Source organism: Ranitomeya variabilis, chromosome 1, assembly GCF_051348905.1.
Source record: "Ranitomeya variabilis isolate aRanVar5 chromosome 1, aRanVar5.hap1, whole genome shotgun sequence".
Lineage (NCBI taxonomy): Eukaryota > Metazoa > Chordata > Amphibia > Anura > Dendrobatidae > Ranitomeya > Ranitomeya variabilis.
Window position 1 is genome coordinate 956,263,543 of NC_135232.1, and position 26,620 is coordinate 956,290,162.

Here is a 26,620-nt window from a genome sequence, read left to right on the forward strand (position 1 = left end):
CATGATGTTGTCGTTTTGGGTCTGCCATGGCTGCAGGCTCAAAATCCAGTTTTAGATTGGAAAGCTATGTCTGTGTCAAGTTGGGGTTGTCAGGGAATTCATGGCGATACTCCATTGGTGTCTTTTGCTTCTTCCAATCCTTCTGAGGTCCCTGAGTTTTTGTCTGACTACCAGGATGTATTTGATGAGCCCAGGTCCAGTGCCCTGCCCCCTCATTAAATAAATAAATAAATAAATTTAATTCCTGGTAGTAAATTCCCTAAGGGACGACTTTTTAATTTGTCTATACCAGAGCATGCCGCGATGCGGAGTTATATAAAGGAGTCTTTGGAGAAGGGACATATTCACCCATCCTCTTCCCCTCTTGGTGCAGGATTCTTTTTTGTGGCCAAGAAGGACGGTTCTTTGAGACCTTGTATAGATTATCGTCTTCTGAATAAAATCACAGTCAAATTTCAGTATCCTTTGCCACTATTGTCTGATTTGTTTGCTCGGATTAAGGGTGCCAGTTGGTTCACCAAGATAGATCTCCGTGGTGCGTATAACCTTGTGCGCATTAAGCATGGAGATGAATGGAAAACAGCATTTAATACGCCCGAAGGCCATTTTGAGTACTTGGTGATGCCTTTTGGACTCTCTAATGCTCCTTCTGTGTTTCAGTCCTTCATGCATGACATCTTCCGAGAATATCTGGATAAATTTATGATTGTTTATCTGGATGACATTTTGGTCTTTTCTGATGATTGGGAGTCCCATGTGAAGCAGGTCAGGATGGTGTTTCAGGTCCTGCGTGCTAATGCTTTATTTGTGAAGGGCTCAAAATGCCTCTTCGGAGTACAGAAGGTCTCCTTTTTGGGTTTTATTTTTTCTCCTTCTACTGTGGAGATGGACCCAGTCAAGGTCCAGGCTATTCATGACTGGACTCAGCCCACGTATGTTAAGAGTCTTCAGAAGTTCTTGGGTTTTGCTAATTTTTACCGTCGTTTCATCGCTAATTTTTCTAGCGTGGTTAAACCTTTGACGGATTTGACCAAGAAGAGTTCTGATGTGACTAATTGGTCTCCTGCGGCCGTGGAGGCCTTTCGGGAGCTGAAGCACCGGTTTTCTTTAGCTCCAGTCTTATGTCAGCCAGATGTCTCTCTCCCCTTCCAGGTCGAGGTTGATGCTTCTGAGATTGGAGCAGGGGCTGTTTTGTCGCAGAGAAGCTCTGATGGCTCTGTGATGAAGCAATGTGCTTTCTTTTCAAGAAAATTTTCGCCTGCCGAGCGGAATTATGATGTTGGTAATCGGGAGTTGTTGGCTATGAAGTGGGCATTTGAGAAGTGGCGACATTGGCTCGAAGGAGCTAAACATCATGTGGTGGTCTTGACTGATCACAAAAATCTGATTTACCTCGAATCTGCCAAGCGCCTGAATCCTAGACAGGCTCGTTGGTCGTTGTTTTTCTCCCGTTTCAACTTCGTGGTCTCATACCTGCCTGGTTCAAAGAACGTGAAAGCTGATGCACTTTCTAGGAGTTTTGTGCCTGACTCTCCGGGAGTTTCTGAGCCGGCTGGTATTCTCAGAGAGGGAGTGATTTTGTCTGCCATTTCCCCAGATTTGCGACGAGTGCTGCAGAAGTTTCAGGCGGATAGACCTGACCGTTGTCCACCAGAGAGACTGTTTGTCCCGGATAAATGGACCAGCAGAGTTATTTCCGAGGTTCATTCTTCGGTGTTGGCGGGTCATCCTGGGATTTTTGGTACCAGAGATTTGGTGGCTAGGTCCTTCTGGTGGCCTTCCTTGTCGCGGGATGTGCGTTCCTTTGTGCAGTCTTGTGGGATTTGTGCTCGGGCTAAGCCTTGCTGTTCTCGTGCCAGCAGTTTGCTTTTGCCTTTGCCTGTCCCGAAAAGGCCTTGGACGCATATTTCCATGGATTTTATTTCGGATCTTCCAGTATCTCAGAAAATGTCTGTCATCTGGGTGGTGTGTGATCGTTTTTCCAAGATGGTCCATTTGGTGCCCTTGCCTAAGTTGCCTTCCTCCTCCGATTTGGTTCCTCTATTTTTTCAGAATGTGGTTCGCTTGCACGGCATTCCTGAAAATATTGTGTCTGATAGAGGATCCCAGTTTGTGTCCAGGTTTTGGCGGACTTTTTGTGCTAAGATGGGCATTGATTTGTCTTTTTCGTCGGCCTTCCATCCTCAGACTAATGGCCAAACCGAGCGAACTAATCAGACGTTGGAAACTTATTTGAGATGTTTTGTTTCTGCTGATCAGGATGATTGGGTGACTTTTTTGCCATTGGCCGAGTTTGCCCTTAATAATCGGGCTAGTTCTGCTACTTTGGTTTCGCCTTTTTTCTGCAATTCTGGTTTCCATCCTCGTTTTTCCTTGGGTCAGGTTGAGCCTTCTGACTGTCCTGGGGTGGATTCTGTGGTGGATAGTGTTATGACCCCAATGGCAGAGGGTCTCAGGAATCAATACCAAGTCTGCAAACACAAAAAACCAGCTCATAGGGCAGTGGTAACTGGGCTGACCATATATCTAATCCTAGCACCACAAATAGAAGTAGCCGGGGAACGTGCCTACGTTGGTTCTAGACGTCTCGCGCCAGCCGGAGAACTAACTAACCCTAGAAGGGAAAAGAAAGACCTTTCTTGGCTCCAGAGAAAAGACCCCAAAAGTTGGATACAAGCCCCCAACAAATAATAACGGTGAGGTAAGAGGAAAAGACAAACATAAGAATGAGCTAGGTATTTAGCAAAGAGAGGCCCACTAGCTAATAGCAGAATATAGTAAGATGACTTATATGGTCAGCAAAAACCCTATTAAAATATCCACGCTGGATATTCAAGAACCCCCGAACCGTCTAACGGCCGGGGGGAGAACACCAGCCCCCTAGAGCTTCCAGCAAGGTCAGAAATCACATTTAGTACAAGCTGGACAAAAATAGAAGCAAAGCAAGTAACTCAAAAAACAAAGAAGCAAGACTTAGCTTAATTTTGCAAGAGCCAGGACCAGCAGACAGGAGCAACAGAAGGATCTGATTACAACGATGCCAGGCACTGGACTAAGGATCCAGGAAGTTAATATAGCGACACCCCTGGACTAACGACCCAGGTGAGTGCCAAACAGAAAAAAGACAATCCCAGAGTCATACCACTAGTGACCACAAGAGGGAGCCAAAAAGTCTAATTCACAACAGGATAGGTTGCAGCAGATTTGGAACCATGTGGTGGACAATTTGAGGTTGTCACAGGAGAAGGCTCAGCGCTTTGTCAACCGCCGCCGCGGTGTGGGTCCCCGACTTCATGTTGGGGATTTGGTGTGGCTGTCTTCTCGGTATGTTCCTATGAAGGTCTCCTGTTATGGTTCTCAATGGCAAGAGAACATAGCCCAGCAAACATACGAACTAGCTCTTGGAAGGATGGAAACTAAACTGACCATGAACTAAACCTGCCGCACAACTAACAGTAGCCGGGTAGCGTAGCCTGCGTTTTATCCCTAGACGCCCAGCGCCGGCCGGAGGACTAACTAATCCTGGCAGAGGAAAATATAGTCCTGGCTCACCTCTAGAGAAATTTCCCCGAAAGGCAGACAGAGGCCCCCACAAATATTGGCGGTGATTTTAGATGAAATGACAAACGTAGTATGAAAATAGGTTTAGCAAAATTGAGGTCCGCTTACTAGATAGCAGGAAGACAGAAAGGGCACTTTCATGGTCAGCTGAAAACCCTATCAAAATACCATCCTGAAATTACTTTAAGACTCTAGTATTAACTCATAACATCAGAGTGGCAATTTCAGATCACAAGAGCTTTCCAGACACAGAAACGAAACTACAGCTGTGAACTGGAACAAAATGCAAAAACAAACAAGGACTAAGTCCAACTTAGCTGGGAGTGGTCTAGCAGCAGGAACATGCACAGAAAGTCTTCTGATTACAATGTTGACCGGCATGAAAGTGACAGAGGAGCAAGGCTAAATAGCGACTCCCACATCCTGATGGAAACAGGTGAACAGAGAGGATGATGCACACCAGTTCAATTCCACCAGTGGCCACCGGGGGAGCCCAAAATCCAATTTCACAACAGTACCCCCCCCTCAAGGAGGGGGCACCGAACCCTCACCAGAACCACCAGGGCGATCAGGATGAGCCCTATGAAAGGCACGGACCAAATCGGAGGCATGAACATCAGAGGCAGTCACCCAAGAATTATCCTCCTGACCGTATCCCTTCCATTTGACCAGATACTGGAGTCTCCGTCTGGAAACACGGGAGTCCAAGATTTTTTCCACAACGTACTCCAACTCGCCCTCAACCAACACCGGAGCAGGAGGCTCAACGGAAGGCACAACCGGTACCTCATACCTGTGCAATAATGACCGATGAAAAACATTATGAATAGAAAAAGATGCAGGGAGGTCCAAACGGAAGGACACAGGGTTAAGAATCTCCAATATCTTGTACGGGCCGATGAACCGAGGCTTAAACTTGGGAGAAGAAACCCTCATAGGGACAAAACGAGAAGACAACCACACCAAGTCCCCAACACAAAGCCGAGGACCAACCCGACGCCGGCGGTTGGCAAAAAGCTGAGTCTTCTCCTGGGACAACTTCAAATTGTCCACTACCTGCCCCCAAATCTGATGCAACCTCTCCACCACAGCATCCACTCCAGGACAATCCGAAGATTCCACCTGACCAGAAGAAAATCGAGGATGAAACCCCGAATTACAGAAAAAGGGAGACACCAAGGTGGCAGAGCTGGCCCGATTATTGAGGGCAAACTCCGCTAAAGGCAAAAAAGCAACCCAATCATCCTGATCTGCAGACACAAAACACCTCAAATATGTCTCCAAGGTCTGATTCGTCCGCTCGGTCTGGCCATTAGTCTGAGGATGGAAAGCAGACGAGAAAGACAAATCTATGCCCATCCTAGCACAGAATGCTCGCCAAAATCTAGACACGAATTGGGTACCTCTGTCAGAAACGATATTCTCCGGAATACCATGCAAACGGACCACATTTTGAAAAAACAGAGGAACCAACTCGGAAGAAGAAGGCAACTTAGGCAGGGGAACCAAATGGACCATCTTAGAGAAACGATCACACACCACCCAGATGACAGACATCTTCTGAGAAACAGGAAGACCTGAAATAAAATCCATCGAGATGTGCGTCCAGGGCCTCTTCGGGATAGGCAAGGGCAACAACAATCCACTAGCCCGAGAACAACAAGGCTTGGCCCGAGCACAAACGTCACAAGACTGCACGAAGCCTCGCACATCTCGAGACAGGGAAGGCCACCAGAAGGACCTTGCCACCAAATCCCTGGTACCAAAGATTCCAGGATGACCTGCCAACGCAGAAGAATGAACCTCATAAATGACTTTACTGGTCCAATCATCAGGAACAAACAGTCTACCAGGTGGGCAACGATCAGGTCTATCCGCCTGAAACTCCTGCAAGGCCCGCCGCAGGTCTGGAGAAACGGCAGACAATATCACTCCATCCTTAAGGATACCTGTAGGTTCAGAATTACCAGGGGAGTCAGGCTCAAAACTCCTAGAAAGGGCATCCGCCTTAACATTCTTAGAACCCGGCAGGTAGGACACCACAAAATTAAACCGAGAGAAAAACAACGACCAGCGCGCCTGTCTAGGATTCAGGCGTCTGGCGGACTCAAGATAAATTAGATTTTTGTGGTCAGTCAATACCACCACCTGATGTCTAGCCCCCTCAAGCCAATGACGCCACTCCTCAAAAGCCCACTTCATGGCCAAAAGCTCCCGATTCCCAACATCATAATTCCGCTCGGCGGGCGAAAATTTACGCGAGAAAAAAGCACAAGGTCTCATCACGGAGCAATCGGAACTTCTCTGCGACAAAACCGCCCCAGCACCGATTTCAGAAGCGTCGACCTCAACCTGAAAAGGAAGAGCAACATCAGGCTGACGCAACACAGGGGCGGAAGAAAAGCGGCGCTTAAGCTCCCGAAAGGCCTCCACAGCAGCAGGGGACCAATCAGCAACATCAGCACCCTTCTTAGTCAAATCAGTCAATGGTTTAACAACATCAGAAAAACCAGCAATAAATCGACGATAAAAGTTAGCAAAGCCCAAAAATTTCTGAAGACTCTTAAGAGAAGAGGGTTGCGTCCAATCACAAATAGCCTGAACCTTGACAGGATCCATCTCGATGGAAGAGGGGGAAAAAATATATCCCAAAAAGGAAATCTTTTGAACCCCAAAAACGCACTTAGAACCCTTCACACACAAGGAATTAGACCGCAAAACCTGAAAAACCCTCCTGACCTGCTGGACATGAGAGTCCCAGTCATCCGAAAAAATCAAAATATCATCCAGATACACAATCATAAATTTATCCAAATAATCACGGAAAATGTCATGCATAAAGGACTGAAAGACTGAAGGGGCATTTGAAAGACCAAAAGGCATCACCAAATACTCAAAGTGGCCCTCGGGCGTATTAAATGCGGTTTTCCACTCATCCCCCTGCTTAATTCGCACCAAATTATACGCCCCACGGAGATCTATCTTAGAGAACCACTTGGCCCCCTTTATGCGAGCAAACAAATCAGTCAGCAGTGGCAACGGATATTGATATTTAACCGTGATTTTATTCAAAAGCCGATAATCAATGCACGGCCTCAAAGAGCCATCTTTCTTAGCCACAAAGAAAAAACCGGCTCCTAAGGGAGATGACGAAGGACGAATATGTCCCTTTTCCAAGGACTCCTTTATATATTCTCGCATAGCCGCATGTTCAGGCACAGACAGATTAAATAAACGACCCTTAGGGTATTTACTACCCGGAATCAAATCTATGGCACAATCACACTCCCGGTGCGGAGGTAATGAACCAAGCTTAGGTTCTTCAAAAACGTCACGATATTCAGTCAAGAATTCAGGAATCTCAGAGGGAATAGATGATGAAATGGAAACCACAGGTACGTCCCCATGCGTCCCCTTACATCCCCAGCTTAACACAGACATAGCTTTCCAGTCAAGGACTGGGTTATGAGATTGCAGCCATGGCAATCCAAGCACCAACACATCATGTAGGTTATACAGCACAAGAAAGCGAATAATCTCCTGGTGATCCGGATTAATCCGCATAGTTACTTGTGTCCAGTATTGTGGTTTATTGCTAGCCAATGGGGTGGAGTCAATCCCCTTCAGGGGTATAGGAGTTTCAAGAGGCTCCAAATCATACCCACAGCGTTTGGCAAAGGACCAATCCATAAGACTCAAAGCGGCGCCAGAGTCGACATAGGCATCCGCGGTAATAGATGATAAAGAGCAAATCAGGGTCACAGATAGAATAAACTTAGACTGTAAAGTGCCAATTGAAACAGACTTATCAAGCTTCTTAGTACGCTTAGAGCATGCTGATATAACATGAGTTGAATCACCACAATAGAAGCACAACCCATTTTTTCGTCTAAAATTCTGCCGTTCACTTCTGGACAGAATTCTATCACATTGCATATTCTCTGGCGTCTTCTCAGTAGACACCGCCAAATGGTGCACAGGTTTGCGCTCCCGCAGACGCCTATCGATCTGGATAGCCATTGTCATGGACTCATTCAGACCCGCAGGCACAGGGAACCCCACCATAACATCCTTAATGGCATCAGAGAGACCCTCTCTGAAATTCGCCGCCAGGGCGCACTCATTCCACTGAGTAAGCACAGCCCATTTACGGAATTTCTGGCAGTATATTTCAGCTTCGTCTTGCCCCTGAGATAGGGACATCAAGGCCTTTTCCGCCTGAAGTTCTAACTGAGGTTCCTCATAAAGCAACCCCAAGGCCAGAAAAAACGCATCCACATTGAGCAACGCAGGATCCCCTGGAGCCAATGCAAAAGCCCAATCCTGAGGGTCGCCCCGGAGCAAGGAAATCACAATCCTGACCTGCTGAGCAGGATCTCCAGCAGAGCGAGATTTCAGGGACAAAAACAACTTGCAATTATTTTTGAAATTTTGAAAGCAAGATCTATTCCCCGAGAAAAATTCAGGCAAAGGAATTCTAGGTTCAGATATAGGAACATGAACAACAAAATCTTGTAAATTTTGAACTTTCGTGGTGAGATTATTCAAACCTGCAGCTAAACTCTGAATATCCATTTTAAACAGGTGAACACAGAGCCATTCCAGGATTAGAAGGAGAGAGAGAGAGAAAGGCTGCAATATAGGCAGACTTGCAAGAGATTCAATTACAAGCACACTCAGAACTGAAGGAGAAAAAAAAATAAAAAAAAAAATCTTCAGCAGACTTCTCTTTTCTCTCCTTTCTCTGTCAATTAATTTAACCCTTTTGGCCGGTCAAACTGTTATGGTTCTCAATGGCAAGAGAACATAGCCCAGCAAACATACGAACTAGCTCTTGGAAGGATGGAAACTAAACTGACCATGAACTAAACCTGCCGCACAACTAACAGTAGCCGGGTAGCGTAGCCTGCGTTTTATCCCTAGACGCCCAGCGCCGGCCGGAGGACTAACTAATCCTGGCAGAGGAAAATATAGTCCTGGCTCACCTCTAGAGAAATTTCCCCGAAAGGCAGACAGAGGCCCCCACAAATATTGGCGGTGATTTTAGATGAAATGACAAACGTAGTATGAAAATAGGTTTAGCAAAATTGAGGTCCGCTTACTAGATAGCAGGAAGACAGAAAGGGCACTTTCATGGTCAGCTGAAAACCCTATCAAAATACCATCCTGAAATTACTTTAAGACTCTAGTATTAACTCATAACATCAGAGTGGCAATTTCAGATCACAAGAGCTTTCCAGACACAGAAACGAAACTACAGCTGTGAACTGGAACAAAATGCAAAAACAAACAAGGACTAAGTCCAACTTAGCTGGGAGTTGTCTAGCAGCAGGAACATGCACAGAAAGGCTTCTGATTACAATGTTGACCGGCATGAAAGTGACAGAGGAGCAAGGCTAAATAGCGACTCCCACATCCTGATGGAAACAGGTGAACAGAGAGGATGATGCACACCAGTTCAATTCCACCAGTGGCCACCGGGGGAGCCCAAAATCCAATTTCACAACAGTCTCCTCTCCTAAATTCAAGCCTCGCTTCATTGGTCCTTATAAGATCTTGGAAATCCTTAACCCGGTGTCTTTTCGTTTGGATCTCCCAGCATCGTTTGCCATTCATAATGTGTTCCATAGGTCTTTGTTGCGGAGGTATGTGGTACCTGTGGTTCCTTCTGTTGAGCCTCCTGCTCCGGTGCTAGTCGAGGGCGAATTGGAGTATGTGGTGGAGAAGATTTTGGATTCTCGTATCTCTAGACGGAGGCTTCAGTATTTGGTTAAGTGGAAGGGCTATGGTCAGGAGGATAATTCCTGGGTTGTCGCCTCTGATGTTCATGCGGCCGATTTGGTTCGCGCCTTCCACGCAGCTCGTCCTGATCGCCCTGGGGGTCTTGATGAGGGTTCGGTGACCCCTCCTCAAGGGGGGTACTGTTGTGAACTCTATTTCTGGGCTCCCTCTAGTGGTCACAAGTGGTACTGTGTAGTGTTGTCCTTCTGCAGGTTGGCTTCATCAGCTGGTTCGTTATCCTTGGTTGGTTTTCTATTTAGCCCACCTGGATACTCAGTTCCTTGCCTGCTATCAATGTATTCAGTGCTCTTCAGATTCCGTGTGTCTACCTTGCTCCCAGTCTCTCCAAGTCAAGCTAAGTTTTTGTTTGATCATTTTTTGATTATCAGTGTTCATTATGTTTTTAGTCCAGCTCGCTAAAATGTGATTTCTTCGCTTGCTGGTTGCTCTAGGGGACTGAGTTTCTCCCCCCACACTGTTAGTTGGTGTGGGGGTTCTTGAAATCTCAGAGTGGATATTTTGTAAGGGTTTTTTACTGACCGCATAGATTCCCTTTTCTATTTTCTGCTATCTAGTATTAGTGGGCCTCATTTGCTGAATCTGCTTTCACCCCTGTGTATGTGCCTTCCTCTTACCTCACCGTTATTATTTGTTGGGGGCTTCTATATCTTTGGGGATTATTTCTCTGGAGGCAAGAGAGGTCTTTCTTTCTCTCTAGGGGTAGTTAGTTCCTTAGGCTGGCTCGAGACGTCTAGGAATTCAGGCACGTTCACCGGCTACTTCTAGTGTGTTTGGTTAGGTTTCCATCCTCGTTTTTCCTCAGGTCAGGTTGAGTCTTCTGACTGTCCTGGGGTGGATTCTGTGGTGGATAGGTTGCAGCAGATTTGGAGCCATGTGGTGGACAATCTGAAATTGTCACAGGAGAGGGCTCAGCGCTTTGCCAACCACCGCCGCGGTGTGGGTCCCCGACTTCGTGTTGGGGATTTGGTGTGGCTGTCTTCTCGGTATGTTCCTATGAAGGTCTCGTCTCCTAAGTTTAAGCCTCGCTTCATCGGTCCTTATAAGATCTTGGAAATCCTTAGCCCGGTGTCTTTTCGTTTGGATCTCCCGGCATCGTTTGCCATCCATAATGTGTTCCATAGGTCTTTGTTGCGGAGGTATGTGGTACCTGTGGTTCCTTCTGTTGAGCCTCCTGCTCCGGTGTTGGTTGAGGGCGAATTGGAGTACGTGGTGGAGAAGATTTTGGATTCTCGTATCTCTAGATGGAGACTTCAGTATCTGGTTAAGTGGAAGGGCTATGGTCAGGAGGATAATTCCTGGGTTGTCGCCTCTGATGTTCATGCGGCCGATTTGGTTCGTGCCTTCCACGCGGCTCATCCTGATCGCCCTGGGGGTCTTGATGAGGGTTCGGTGACCCCTCCTCAAGGGGGGGGGGGAACTGTTGTGAACTCTATTTTTGGGCTCCCTCTAGTGGTCACAAGCGGTACTGTGTAGTGTTGTCTTTCTGCAGGTTGGCTGCATCAGCTGGTTCGTTATCCTTGGTTGGTTTCCTATTTAGCTCACCTGGATACTCAGTTCCTTGCCTGCTATCAATGTATTCAGTGCTCTCCAGATTCCTTGTGACTACCTTGCTCCCAGTCTCTCCAAGACAAGCTAAGTTTTTGTTTGTTCATTTTTTGATTATCAGCATTCATCATGTTTCTTGTCCAGCTTGCTAAAATGTGATTTCCTCGCTTGCTGGTTGCTCTAGGGGACTGAGTTTCTCCCCCCACACCGTTAGTTGGTGCGGGGGTTCTTGAAATCTCAGAGTGGATATTTTGTAAGGGTTTTTTACTGACCGCATAGATTCCCTTTTCTGTTTTCTGCTATCTAGTATTAGTGGGCCTCATTTGCTGAATCTGCTTTCACCCCTGTGTATGTGCCTTCTCTTACCTCACCGTTATTATTTGTTGGGGGCTTCTATATCTTTGGGGATTATTTCTCTGGAGGCAAGAGAGGTCTTTCTTTCTCTCTAGGGGTAGTTAGTTCCTCAGGCTGGCTCGAGACGTCTAGGATTTTTAGGCATGTTCACCGGCTACTTCTAGTGTGTTTGGATAGGTTCAGATTTGCGGTCAGTCCAGTTTGCCACCTCCCTAGAGCTTGTCCTATGTTTGTTACTTAGCTGGAGTCATTTGTGATCCTCAACCACTAAGGATCATAACAAGCAGGATCACCACACAGGTTCACAGGAGCAGGTGTACAGCCAGGGAGTAATCAGAGGTCAGGAGCTGGATGCAAGGCAGAATACTCTAGCACAGACTGAAGGCTGGGGTGGAGTTGTATAGCAGGAAGACACAGTGCACATGAGACCAAAGACGCCATCTTGGAAAAGGGCAGTAATGCACAAAAGGTAAAAAATGTTCAGAGTCCTGATATTACTCCCTCCTTAGAAGCGGCCTCAGGACGATCCTGGACCTGGTTTCTCAGGGAATCTCTGATGAAAACGAGAAATCTTCTGTTGGGCATTGATGTTTTCCACTGGTTCCCAAGAGTCTTCCTCAGGGGGATATCAGGGGGATATCCCTGCCATCTTATCAGATATTGGAGCCGAATCCTGCGAATCCTGGAATCAATAATTTCCTCCACCACAAATTGTTCTTGCCCATCAATCACCACAGGCTGCGGAGGTGGCACAACACGTATTAGGAGATACAGGCTTTAGTAAAGATACATGAAAAACTGGGTGAACTTTCATTGTCCTAGGCAGCTTCAGCCAGCAGGCCACAGAGCTCACAATACCGTTGATCTTGAAAGGGCCCATGAATTTCTGTCCAAGTTTTTGTGAAGGAGCGTTTAACTTCAGATTCTTAGTTGCTAACCACACGGAATCTCCTACCTTGAACATTGGTGCAGGTTTACGGAATCTATCAGCAGATCTCTTATAACATTCTTGAGCTGTGGTCAGGGATTCCTTCAGAACCTCCAGATTCTGTCTCATCGCAGTCAGCCTTTCCTCCACTGCCGGAACCGGAGAATTATTTGGAGACCTAGGTAAAATACACGGACGATAACCCAGATTGGCAAAGAAAGGTGTAAATTTAGTGGAGGCGCTCAGAGAATTATTATATGAAAATTCAGCTAACGGCAACAACTCCAACCAATCATCCTGGAGATGGCTGACATAACATCTTAGATATTGTTCCAGCGTCTGGTTGGTACGCTCAGTCTGACCATTTGTCTGGGGATGGTAAGCAGAAGAGAGACAGACATTAATATTGAGTGCAGAGCAAAACCCCTTCCAGAATCTTGAAGTGAAATGTACTCCACGGTCAAAGATGATCTTATCCGGAACCCCGTGCAACCGAAAGACATTCTGTATAACCAAGTTCACTGTATCTTTAGCTGAGGGGAGGCCGGTGCACGGAACAAAATGAGCAGCTTTAGTCAGGCGATCAACTGCCACCATGATTGTATTCATGCCCCCCGATGTAGGCAGCTCCACAATAAAGTCCATTGATATAGACTCCCAAGGGCGGGACGGAACAGGTAATGGTTGTAGAAGGACCGTAGGTGCCACATGAGGAGTCTTGTAAAGGGCACATACCTCGCAAGAGAGAACATAGTCCTCGGTATCCTTCAGGCAAGTTGGCCACCAGAAGAATCGGCTCAGGAACTCTTGTGTCTTCTGTACCCCCCTGTGACCAGCCAACTTAGAGTCATGTACCAACTTGAGGATCTGCAGACGGACGACCTCCGGGATGTAGATCTCTGAACCACATGCCACCCTTAAAGACAAGAATAATTCATGGACCTGTAGAAACCCCGGTGTTGGCGTGAAACGGCCGTCGTCCCTTTCTTGCTCACCTCTTTCCTTTGTAGGGATTTCACTCACTCAGGTGCGACGGCTGACACTTAGGAGGCAGGTTCCAACAAAAGTTCAAAGGTTTATTGCTTCATAAACCAGTTTAGCATAAACAGGAAAAACAAATAGCCTTTAACTCAGGCAAAAGGGAAAAAACAAGTGTCCATTCCTTCAGGCTCAGTGCTGGAGCCTTAACACACTGGAGGCTAGCACCTCCACACATATCCCCTGTGTTAAACATTAGCCTGTCTTATATAGAGCTAACCACACCCAGTAACCCATCACATGATTAGCCATGTGGTCTGACATCACCACAGGTCCTGACAGACATATAGGTAGCTATGGTTACATCACAGCGGCAAGCCATCTATGCGACACATATCTCCCGTCGATTAGACACCCTTTAGCCACGCTACATACCTCCCCCCTCTGCCTAAAGCCATGGGGCTTGGCACTTTCCCCCACTAGACAAGGGATTCTTGACAGGGCATCAGCATTACCGTGCAGCTTTCCGGCCCTATGTTCCACATGGAAACAGAAGTCCTGCAGGGCTAAGAACCAACGGGTGACCCTAGCATTTCTACCCTTCATTTCCCTCATCCACCTAAGTGGGGCATGGTCGGATATCAATCTAAATTTATGTCCCAGCAGATAGTACCGTAATGTGTCCACCACCCATTTTATGGCCACGCACTCCTTCTCAACGACTGAGTAGTTCTTTTCAGACGAGGACAACTTCCTACTCAGATAGAGGACAGGATGCTCCTCCCCATGTAGCTCTTGGGAAAGGACTGCTCCCACCCCGACATCTGAGGCATCTGTCTGAAGAATAAACTCTTTTTTGAAGTTTGGGGCCATCAGAACGGGTTGCTTACACAAAGCCTCTTTCATTTCTTGGAAGGCTGACTCTGTTTCTTCGGACCACTTAACCATTACTGATTTTGTCCCTTTTAGCAGGTCAGTCAGAGGCGCAGCCATCGTGGCGAAGTTTGGGATGAACCTCCTGTAATATCCCACGATTCCCAGGAAGGCTTTAACTTGCTTCTTGGAAACTGGTTTTGGCCATGTTTGAATTGCCTCCACTTTACTGATTTGGGGTTTTATTTCTCCACGACCCACTATGCATCCAAGGTACTTAGCTTCTTCTTTACCCAAGGCACACTTCTTCGGGTTTATTGTAAATCCGGCCTCTCTTATAGCATCAAACACCGCTTGGACCTTTTCCAGATGACTCTCAAAGTCCAGGCTAAAGATGACGATATCATCCAGGTACGCAGCAGCGTATGCCTTATGGGGTGCAAGGATTCTATCCATAGCCCTCTGGAAGGTCGCCGGAGCTCCCTGTAGGCCAAACGGCATCCGGACATACTGGAAACATACATCTGGTGTAGAAAACGCCGTCTTCTCCTTGGCTTCCTGTGCCATGGGGATCTGCCAATACCCCTTCATCAAATCCAAGGTGGTTATGTACCTGGCGGGCCCAAGCCTTTCGATGAGCTCATCAACGCGGGGCATGGGATAAGCGTCAAACTTGGAGACCTCATTCAACTTCCGATAGTCGTTGCAAAACCTCCACTCTCCATCAGGTTTTGGGACCAGGACAATTGGGCTCGACCAACCGCTCTTGGATTCCTCAATGACTCCAAGCTTCAACATACGCTCCACTTCCTTGGAGATAACTTCTCGACGAGCCTCAGGAATACGATAGGGCTTCACGTTCACCTGCACATGTGGCTCTGTTAGGACCTCGTGCGCTATGACCTTCGTGTGTCCTGGCAACTCTGAAAACAGGTCCCTGTTTTTCTGGAGTAACTCCCGGCACTGTTGTTTCTGGGTCTTCGATAGCGTCTCCGCTATAGTAACCGCTCCAACCTCACCTTCTGGGTTGCTTAACAACGATGGAGTTACTGTCGGCTCTCTATCTTGCCATGGCTTGATGAGTTGGACATGGTACACTTGGAATGGTTTCCATCTTCCTGGTTGGTGAATTTTATAATTTACTTCACCAAGTTTCTCGACTTGCTTTCCACCGTCCACCGTCAGAACTAACACAAGAACTCGGTCTCCTGGATTGAACTGCCTCACTCTTGCAGACCGGTTGTAGATTCTGGCCTGAGCTTCTTGTGCCTGGAGGAGGTGTTCTTTCACGATAGGCATCACCTTTGCAATCCTCTGCTGCATCAGGGCCACATGCTCAATGACGCTTCTGTGGGGCGTGGCTTCGGCTTCCCAGGTTTCCTTGGCTACATCCAGGAGTCCTCGCGGATGTCGGCCATATAGAAGCTCAAACGGTGAGAACCCTGTGGAGGCCTGTGGAACTTCACGAATGGAAAACATCAGATAGGGTAAGAGACAATCCCAGTCTCTACCGTCTTTCTCTATAGCTTTTCTCAGCATGCTCTTCAGTGTCTTGTTAAATCTCTCAACAAGACCATTTGACTGGGGATGGTACACCGAGGTCCTCAACTGGGAGATTTTCAGGGCTTTGCATAACTCCCTCATCACCTTGCTCATGAAAGGTGTCCCCTGGTCAGTCAGGATCTCCTTGGCAGACCTGTCCAGGAAAAGACATGGACCAACTCGCGGGCTATACTCTTCGAGGAAGCATTTCTCAAGGGAATTGCCTCAGGATAGCGTGTGGCATAGTCCAGGATGACTAATATATACTGATGGCCCCGGGCTGATTTAACTAAGGGACCAACCAAGTCCATGGCAATTCTCTCGAACGGTACCTCAATAATGGGCAGTGGCACAAGGGGGTTCCGGAAATGAGGAGTGGGAGCAGTTAGCTGACATGTAGGGCAGGACCTGCAATAGTTCACTATTTCTCGGTGACACCCAGGCCAATAGAATCTCTGCACAACCCGTTCCTGCGTTTTTTCCACCCCTAGGTGTCCACCCAAGATGTGTGAATGGGCCATGTCCAACACCTTCCGTCTATATGGACTTGGCACTACCAACTGCTCTACCAACTCCTCCCTTATTTTCGTGACCCGGTACAACAACTCCCCACTCATCAGAAAATGGGGAAACCTTGTGTCTGCCCCCGGCTCCTGTACCACCCCGTCAATAACTGTGACATTATTAAAGGCTTCCCTCAGAGTGGGGTCCCTATGTTGGGCAGTTCCAAAATTTTCACCGGTTACCTCTAACTCCATAGTGTCAGATGCAGGGGACACTTCCTCCTCATCCCCAACCAGCACACAAAAAGGAAACCTGTCTGTCTCTGGGTGTGGTGACACCCTTCCAGGGTTCACTGGTTCCCTACTCTTGCTAGGGAGCTCAGAACCTTTTCCCCACAAATCCCAAAACAGACAGAAATCCCGGCCAATAATTATAGGGTGCAACAAGTCCTGCACGATGCCGACTAGGTAGGACTCAGTGCCACATGCCGTTTCAATGTCCACCCTGGCCAAAGGGTAGTCCTTGGCATCACCATGTATGCACCTTCTTTCCCGGGAGCAGGTGGAGAGGAAAAGTGGCCCTCACCAGGGTCACTAAGCTCCCTGAGTCTAACAGCGCCGTTGCTGCTCGACCGTTCACCCTTACGGGACACGCTTGAGGTCCCTCATTGGGCGGAGAGTTCACACTGCAGGCTGGATACGCATAGTATGAACAACGGCGTCCCATGCTGCAGTCCATCTGCTCAGTGGTCTGGGAATAACGGGCAGCTATATGTCCTGGCCCGTGGCACCTCCAGCAAATAATATCACCCGTAGGGACCTTGGGCACCACCTCCCCCGCCCTTTGTGACCTTGGACGCGCCACCCCTTTTTGGGACTCAGCAGCTTTCTGGGACCCCCAGTACGGCATGGGCTGCCTCCTAAAGGAGCCTTCCATCCCTTGGTATCTCTCGACCAGTCCGATCAGTTTGTCGGCATTCTGGGGATCACCCTGGGCAATCCAAGTCTGTATGGACCTCGGGAGGGAATGCACAAACCGATCCATCATCACTCGTTCCACCATCTGTGCAGGTGTACATAACTCTGGCTGCAGCCATTTCTGGACCAGGTGCAACAGGTCAAACATTTGGGAGCGAGGCGGTTTGTCCCGGTGATAGGCCCAGCAGTGAACTCGCTGTGCCCTAACAGTCAGTGTCACCCCCAAACGTGCGAGAATCTCGACTTTCAATTTGTGATACTCTTTGGCATCCTGCAAGGTCAAATCATAGTACACCTTCTGGGGTTCTCCCATCAGGTATGGCGCCAGTACCTCTGCCCACTGCTCTGGCGGGAGTTTTTCCCTCTCAGCGACCCTCTCAAACACTGTCAGGAAGGCCTCAACATCATCCCCAGGGGTCATTTTCTGTAATGCGCGTCTTACCGTCTTCCGGACGTGGGTGTCATCAGCCAAACCTGGGGTTGGGGTGCTCGTCTTGCCCTGGATGGCAGTTGCCAGAAGCTGCATCTGCTGCCGTTGCTCCTGCTGACTCTGACGTTGCTCCTGCTGGCTCTGTTGTATCTGCTGCATCAACAGCTTGTTGGTCTCTTGCTGGTTCTGTTGCAACTGCTGCATAAACAGCCTGTTAGCCTCTTGCTGCTGTGACTGCGACTGGACCAAGTGTTTCAGCAGGTCCTCCATTTTCCCCAGCAATGCTTGCTGGCTTACAGCCGACTTGACCCAGGACATCCAAAAAATAGACTTACGTCTCCACTTAGAACGCTGCCCGCACGTCTACCACCAATTGTAGGGATTTCACTCACTCAGGTGCGACGGCTGACACTTAGGAGGCAGGTTCCAACAAAAGTTCAAAGGTTTATTGCTTCATAAACCAGTTTAGCATAAACAGGAAAAACAAATAGCCTTTAACTCAGGCAAAAGGGAAAAAACAAGTGTCCATTCCTTCAGGCTCAGTGCTGGAGCCTTAACACACTGGAGGCTAGCACCTCCACACATATCCCCTGTGTTAAACATTAGCCTGTCTTATATAAAGCTAACCACACCCAGTAACCCATCACATGATTAGCCATGTGGTCTGACATCACCACAGGTCCTGACAGACATATAGGTAGCTATGGTTACATCACAGTGGCAAGCCATCTATGCGACACATATCTCATGTCGATTAGACACCCTTTAGCCACGCTACACCTTGTATACTCCCCCGTGCCTTGAAGATGTGTCCACAAATGCTTTAATAAAGACAAGCTTGCATCACAGGTTTGGTGAGTGTTGCCGCTTTTTGCTCTATGACTGTTACATGGTTTTTTCTTTGTTCAATGCTAGCACCTCCCGATCATTCTGGGTTGTCCAGTATTAAGACCTATTCAGTGGATCTCTATCACAAGCTGTGCTGCTTTTCTTTCCTTTTTTCTTTGTCAACTTGAGGATCTGCAGACGGACGACCTCCGGGATGTAGATATGTCGATCTCTGAACCACATGCCACCCTTAAAGACAAGATTAATATCCACAGGTGGGTTGGCCAGAAATACATCACCTTCATAGGCCTCCCTGCACTCCTTCCACAAGTCCTGATCATGGATAACTCTGATGAAATTGGCATCAGATAGAATGGTCTTGGACGGGGCTCCAGGTACGGAATCCGCAGCATGGATTCGGGATAAAGCATGAGCCTTACCATTACGAGAACCTGGATGGTACGAGAGAACAAAGTTAAATTGATTTAAAAATAAGTTCCAACGAGCCTGACGAGGGGAAAGACATCTAGCGGATTTAAGGAACTCTAGATTGCGATGGTCAGTTAGCACTATGATCTGTTGTGCAGCTCCTTGCAGATGATGCCTCCATTCTTTGAAAGCCGCAATAATAGCCAGCAATTCCTTGTCTCCCACGTCATAATTCTTCTCTGCTGAGGTTAGTCTATGGGAAAAGAAAGCACAAGGATGTAGCAGACCCTTCTCTCCAGTTCTTTGGGAGAGAATAGCCCCCAAAGCATTATGAGAAGCGTCCACCTCCACAATGAAAGGAAGTGTTGGATCTGGGTGTATCAACAGCGGTGCTGATGTGAAACAGATCTTAAGCCGATCAAAAGCTTCTTGAGCCTGTGATGACCACTTAAAAGGCTTTTCCTTCTTTGTCAAGGAAGTAATGGGACGGACAATATCAGAAAAATTTCGAATGAAGCGTCTGTAGAAATTTGCAAAACCAATAAAACGTTGGACCTCCTTAACGTTCTTGTGTACCGGCCAGTCAAGGATAGCTTGAATCTTACCAGATTCCATGTTCAGCCCCTGGGGAGAGATGATGTAACCTAAGAACTGTATCTCAAAACAATGGAACTCCCATTTCTCTGGCTTAATATACAAATGGTTCTCTTTCAGACGTCTTAAAACAGTTTTGACATGTTCTTCATGTTCCTGTAGAGAGTCAGAAAAGATTAGCATATCGTCCAAATAGATCACTACAAACTGGTCCAACAAATCTCTGAAAATGTCATTAGCAAGGTGTTGAAATGTTGCAGGAGCGTTACAAAGCCGAAGAGCATCACAAGAGATTCAAAGTGTCCATACCGGCATCTGAATGCTGTCTTCCACTCATCCCCTGGACAAATACACACCAAATTATAAGCCCCACGAAGATCCAGTTTAGAGAACACCTTAGCATGGCGGACTCTTTCCAGTAATTTGGGAATCAGAGGCAAAGGGTAACGGTTTCGTACAGTTACCTTATTGAGTTCTCGATAGTCAACACAGGGTCTCAGGGTCCCATCCTTCTTCTTTACAAAAAAGATAGGTGCCCCTGCTGGTGAGGAAGAAGGACGTATAAAGCCTTTGGCCAGATTTTCATCAATATACTCTTTTAAGGCTTGAAGCTCAGGTGCTGTCAAAGGGTATACGTTACCAAAAGGAATGGCTGCCCCGGGAAGCAGCTCAGTGGGACAGTCATAATGCCTGTGAGGAGGAAGCTGATCTGCATTCTTCTTGTCACAGATGTCAGAGAACTCTTTATAAGCTGGAGTTAAAGAAAATACCTGTACATGTGGTTCCGTAGCCGTGGACTCAGGGACAGCTTCTGTTAACGCTGAGTTGCTCCTTGTTGGGAAGATAATCTCCTTGGTCTCCCAGTTGATAATTGGGTTCTGAGAACGCAACCAAGGAATGCCTAAATCACAGGAAAATGAGGAGAAGAAATTAGCAAGAAAGAAAGTTGCTCCTGATGATTAGGCTCCAACTAAATTTCAAGGGGTACGGTCTCCTGATCCACAGGCCCACAGATTAAAGGTGACCCATCCACTGTTTCCATGGTAATTGGAGAGGCTCTTTGCTGAATTTTAATACCATGTTCCTTGGCAAATGCGATATCCATGAAATTGCCACCTGCACCAGAGTCAATCATAGCTGAACTGGAAATCCACTGTCCTGAACACAGGATCTTAATAGGGAGAGAACAGTGAGAGTTCTTTTTCTTCAGCTCCTTGGGGGGTGAAGTCATAGAAAGTGAATGGAATACAGCGTTTAAACGCAGGCTATATTCAGAGATGTCAGATTCATCATCACAGTTGTCATACTCCCCTATTGCTTCTAGCACCTTGTTAGGCCGTCTAGGACACTTAGGACAATTGATCAAGAAGTGGCCGCAGTAGAAACATAGACTTTCACGAAGGCGATGCTCCCGGCGCTCATTGATCTCGCGCCTCTGAACGGAATCAATTTGCATGGGCACCTCCTCCACCTCCCGAGAGGTTTTACCTGCAGGCTCTTTGGAAGGAAGGGAAAAGTTAGAAACACGGTTATGGGCAGCAAACTTCTCCTGCCTACGCTCAGTAAGGCGAATGTCTGTGCGCACACAATGCTGTATAAATGTCTCTAGCTCTTGTGGTGACTCAGAGCGGGCTAGTTCATCTTTTACAATACTAGACAGACCCCTTTTAAAAATAGGCAATTGTGCATATCTGTCCCAAATGGTATCTACCACCAATCTCCTGAATTCAGTGGCATACTCAATAACAGAACATTTAGCCTGGCGTAAAGACAACAAAGCAGATTCAGCGGTTGCACGGTGATTAGGGTCATCAAACATTAATGCCATAGCGGCCAAGAAATCATCCAAGTCATTTAACCGTGGGTCACGAGACTCAATCATTGGATTCGCCCAGGCGAGCGCTCGTGAGGTCAGTAGCATTATTACACACAATACTTTGGATCTATCAGTAGGAAAATGGTCAGCATGCACATCAAAATATAGCATACATTGATTCACAAAGCCACGAAATTTGTCGCGATCACCATTAAATCTGAATGGGGGCAGTGTTGTGAATTCTGCTTTTGGGCTCCCTCCGGTGGTTGTAGGTGGTAATGCAGTTGCCCCTGAGTTGCAGTCCTGGTCAGGTGTATCTGCTGATTGCAGTTCTGACTGGGGTATTTAGGCATGCAGGATTCATTAGTCCTTGCCAGTTGTCCATGGTTGTTGGGAGGTTTTGGTCCTGGTTTGGTTCCTTCTGCCTTCTGCCTTCTGCCAAATCAGCAAAGATAAGTGTCTGGTTTTGTTTCTGTGGCACACATGCTGTGTGCTTAATAATTCTGTGCTATTCAGTGTTTTTTGTCCAGCTTAGATTGTGTCAGTATTTTCTCAGTCTTGTTGGATTCTCTGGAGTGGCAGATATACATTCCATGTCTTTAGGTAGATTGTGGAACTTTTTGTATTATCTGCTGTGGATATTTTTGGAAGGGTTTTAATACTGACCGCTTATTATTCTGTCCTATCTTTCCCTATTTAGCTAGAGTGGCCTCTTTTGCTGAATCCTGTTTTCTGCCTGCATGTGCCTTTCCTCTCCTACTCACAGTCAATATTCGTGGGGGGCTGCCTATCCTTTGGGGTTCTGCTCTGAGGCAAGGTAGTATTCCTATTTCTATCTATAGGGGTATTTAGTTCTCCGGCTGTGTCGAGGTGTCTAGGGTTTGTTAGGCACACCCCACGGCTACTTCTAGTTGCGGTGTTAGTTCAGGTTTTGCGGTCAGTACAGTTTCCACCTACTCCAGAGAAAGTTCATGCGGCTCCAAAGTCACTGGATCATAACAGGGCAGCTTAGGTGGGCCAGCTGGTGGCAGTTGCCCAGAGGGTAAAGTCACTTGTGCAGCTATTTGCGTGCTTATGTCCTGAAAAGCCCGTCCATACTGGGACTCTATGCCAGCAAGTTTATTTTCCTGGGCTGCCATGCGGTTGCTCAAGTCCTGCAAAGTTTGTCCAAACACTTGTTGATTGTGTTCAAAGCTTCCGAACTTCTTTTGCAGACCTTCCACATCTTTCTGCAGTGATCTAATTATGGAAAACACCTGCTCTAATTTGCTTTCTGCAGTAACTGTTCCAGCAGTCTCCTTTTCTTTTTTTTAGGCTAGAGCATCCTGTAATAATTATAGGGGATAACTCAGGAGACTCTTTGCGTGGAACAAGACAACTACAGGACACAGTTTTATAAGTGGTAAAGTCTATATTATCACACGGTGATTCAAAGAGGTGCAGAGAGAAACTCAAGTCCACAACACTTGGTGCAAATAATAAATGCAGCTTAGCAGTCTATAGGAAACTTCAGAGAAAATGCAATCAAGCAGAAAGTCTATGAAGCACAGTTATTCTTGAGGATACTTGACACGAATAAATCCTTGTCTTAGTCCAGGCACAGATAGATATGCTTATTAGGCAGTTCAAATCATATCTTAGCTCAACCAGGGAGGCCTGGTTAATAGTCTCAGGTTATTGCAAAGCAGAAACAGCTTACATGTCCAGCAAATGCAGATGGAAGTAAACACGAACAGCAGATGAAGGAGGATTACTGGAAACTCGTGTATGCAGCAGGAACTCAGAGCTGAGTAGCAGGATCACCACACAGGTTCACAGGAGCAGGTGTACAGCCAGGGAGTAATCAGAGGTCAGGAGCTGAATGCAAGGCAGAATACTCTAGCACAGACTGAAGGCTGGGGTGGAGTTTTATAGCAGGAAGACACAGTGCACATGAGACCAAAGACGCCATCTTGGAAAAGGGCAGTAATGCACAAAAGGTAAAAAAATGTTCAGAGTCCTGACACTCCTCCACCTACAAACACACAGACACACACAGCATCATTTACCTCTCAGCACATTTCCCTGCAGCGCTACGCATGCATGCACACATACACCACCACTCATCTCTACACACATACACACAAACAACACACATAAAACAAAACACACACACACAGCACCTCTCACCTGTCCGCACGCTTTCCCGCAGCTGAAACATCACCTTTGCCGTCAGCAACTTCCAACTTCCTCTCTCTGGCACAGCCGGCCGCTGAATGAACACATCATCCAGCGGTGCTGCTGTCTGTGTGAGAGGAAGCGCGGGCAGGAAGCAGGACAGATCCCTGCAGCTCCATTCCACTGCTATTTTCTCTTGTAGACAGCGGAGCTGCAGGGATCTCTCCCTGCCTGCCGCACATGAGGGCAATCTGGCCAGGGACCCCCCAGAGCCGGATAAATAGGCCAGATTGCCCTCATTATTAGCTACCCTGCAGGGGTCCCCCGGAGCCTCTGGGCCCCGATGCAGCCGCACAGGCCCATGTATTGACAATCGTACAAGTTTGACTACTCAGGTTACAAATTAGGATATGAAATCTCCCTTTTGTGTTCTTGTACTCTTCAATGAGTTTGAAGGAAATGCTGTTTTTAATAATGGCGATGACGCCGGCTTTTTTCTTTGTATTTTCTGATTCAAATATATTGGGGAAGTTTTTATGTGAGAATTTTGGGCTGTTGCCTTTTTTGAATTTAGATTCTTGAATGCAAATTAAGTCTGCCTGGGAGCAGATGATTTCTTTCCAGAGGGTGAATCTTTTTTGTGGGCAATTCAAACCTCTAACATGATAAGTCAATAATTTGATGCTCATGGTGAGAGTTGGGAGTGTGGCAAATTGCATAGTTTTTATTTGGATAGCTTTTTCCCATACATTCTTTGACAGATTCATGTTTTTCACAGTGATCTGTAGTGAGAAATGTATTTATTTATTTTACTCACTTACAGGTGCTTCTCACAAAATTAGAATATCATCAAAAAGTTCATTTATTTCAGTTCTTCAGTACAAAAAGTGAAACTCGTATATTATATAGAGTCATTACAGAGTGATCTATTTCAAGTGTTTATTTCTGTTTATGTTGAGGATTATGGCTTACAGCCAATGAAAACCAAAAAGTATTTATCTCAGTAAATTAGAATACTTTATGACACCAGCTTGAAAAATGATTTTAAAATCCGAAATGTTGGCCTACTGAAATGTATGTTCAGTAAATGTACTGCATACTTGGTCGGGGCTCCTTTTGCATGAATTACTGCATTAATGCAGCATGGCATGGAGGCAATCAGCTTGTGGCACTGCTGCGGTGTTATGGAAGCCCGAGTTGCTTTGATGGCAACCTTCAGCTCATCTGCATTGTTGGGTCTAGTGTCTCTCATCTTCCTCTGGACAATACCCCATAGATTCTCTGTGGAGTTAAGGTCAGGAGAGTTTGCTGGCCAATCAAGCACAGTGATACTATTGTTTTTAAACCAGGCATTGGTACTTTTGGCAGTGTGGACAGGTGCCAAGTCCTGCTGGAGAATGAAATTTCCATCTCCAAAAAGCTTGTTGGCAGAGGGAAGCAGGAAGAGCTCTAAAATTTTCTAGTAGATGGCTCCACTGACTTTGGACTTAATAAAGCACAGTGGACCTACACCAGCAGATGACATGGCTCCCCAAACTATCACTGATTTTGGAAGCTTCACACTAGACCTCAGGCAGCTTGGATTGTGTGCCCCTCCACTCTTCCTCCAGACTCTGGGACCTTGATTTCCAAATGAAATGCAAAATTTACTTTCATCTGAAAACAGCACCTTGGTTCACTGAGCAACAGTCCAGTTCTTTTTCTCTTTGGCCCAGGTAAGATGCTTCTGGTGTTGTCTATTGGTCATGAGTGGCTTGACACAAGGAATGTGACACTTGTAGCCCATGTCCTGGATACGTCTGTGTGTGGTGGCTCTTAAGGCAACGACTCCAGCAGCAGTCCACTCCTTGTGAATCTTCCCCAAATTTTTGAATGACCTTTTCTTAACAATTCTTTCAAGGCTGCGGTTATCCCGGTTGCTTGTGCACCTTTTTAGCAATGGCCTTTTGTTGCTTGCCCTCTTTGTGGTGTGTTAATGACTGCCTTCTAGACATCTGTTAAGTCAGCAGTGTTCCCCATGATTGTGGAGCCTACCGAAACAGACTAAGGGACCTTTTTAAATGCCAAGGAAGCCTTTGCAGGTTTTTGTTGTAAGTTATTCTAATTTACTGAGATAATGACTTTTGGGTTTTCATTGGCTGTAAGCCATAATCATCAACATTAACAGAAATAAACACTTGAAATAGATCTCTCAGCTTGTAATGACTGTATAATATATGAGTTTCACTTTTTATATTGAAGAAGTGAAAGAAAATTAACTTTTTGATGATATTCTAATTTTATGTGAAGTACCTGTATATAGCACCATTAATTCCACAACGCTTTATAGACATTATCGGCACTGTCCCCATTGGGACTCACAATCTAGATTACCTATTAATATATATTTGGAGTGTAGGAGGAAATCGAAGAACCCGGAGAGAACCTATGCAAACACAGGGAGAACATACAAACTCCTTGCAGATATTGTCCTTGATGGTATTTGAACTTAGGATTCGGGCACTGCAAAGCTGCAGTGCTAATCACTGGGCCACCATGCAGGCAAAACTAACATTTTTAATGACCATTCGCAGTTTCACTGTACCATCCTTGTGTGCACCGTGGTGGAGGGAGACTATAGTGTACGCTACTAGAGTTGTAATTACCGTGGCTGCTGGCACCATATTTGCTCTCCAATAGATGCTCATTAAAGGTTTTAGCTACTCATTCCAATTACAGAGCCTCTAAATTGTCATTGATGGATAATGTGTCTTGCAACATGAACTGCTGACTCAGTTGAGGAGTGTTTAATTTGCTTGACTGCTGCCTTCCTTGTATGTGGTACCCATTTATCAGGCTGCCTCTCCTGATTAAAACCCTGATTCACTGTAATCTAAGGACACCAGCATGTAACGGAACCGTAAGGCATGGGGGGTGCTTAGACTGGAGACTGGCTTGCTGTGCGGGTAGGTCCAGAAGCAGTAGTCGCAGAGAAAAAACCCTTGCACGATGAGGGGGAGGTCTATGGCCTCCAGAGGACACCACGGCCGCTGTGCCTCATCAATCAATGCACCCAAGACAATGCACAGGGTCGTTCGGGAGAGGGGCGAGGGCTTGAGGATCTATGTTGCGCCTCTGTCAGGCTTTCCATGCATTCCTTTACTGGTTCATAACATTAGGGTGATCTGTAGCCAGATATTCAAGAAATGTAATCCACTGACTAATTCAATGACCATTCGCAGTTTTCCTGTACGATCCATGTATGCGCTTCCGTTGTGGTACAGGGCCTCATCTTCAATTTATTTTTAATCCAATTCATTTCA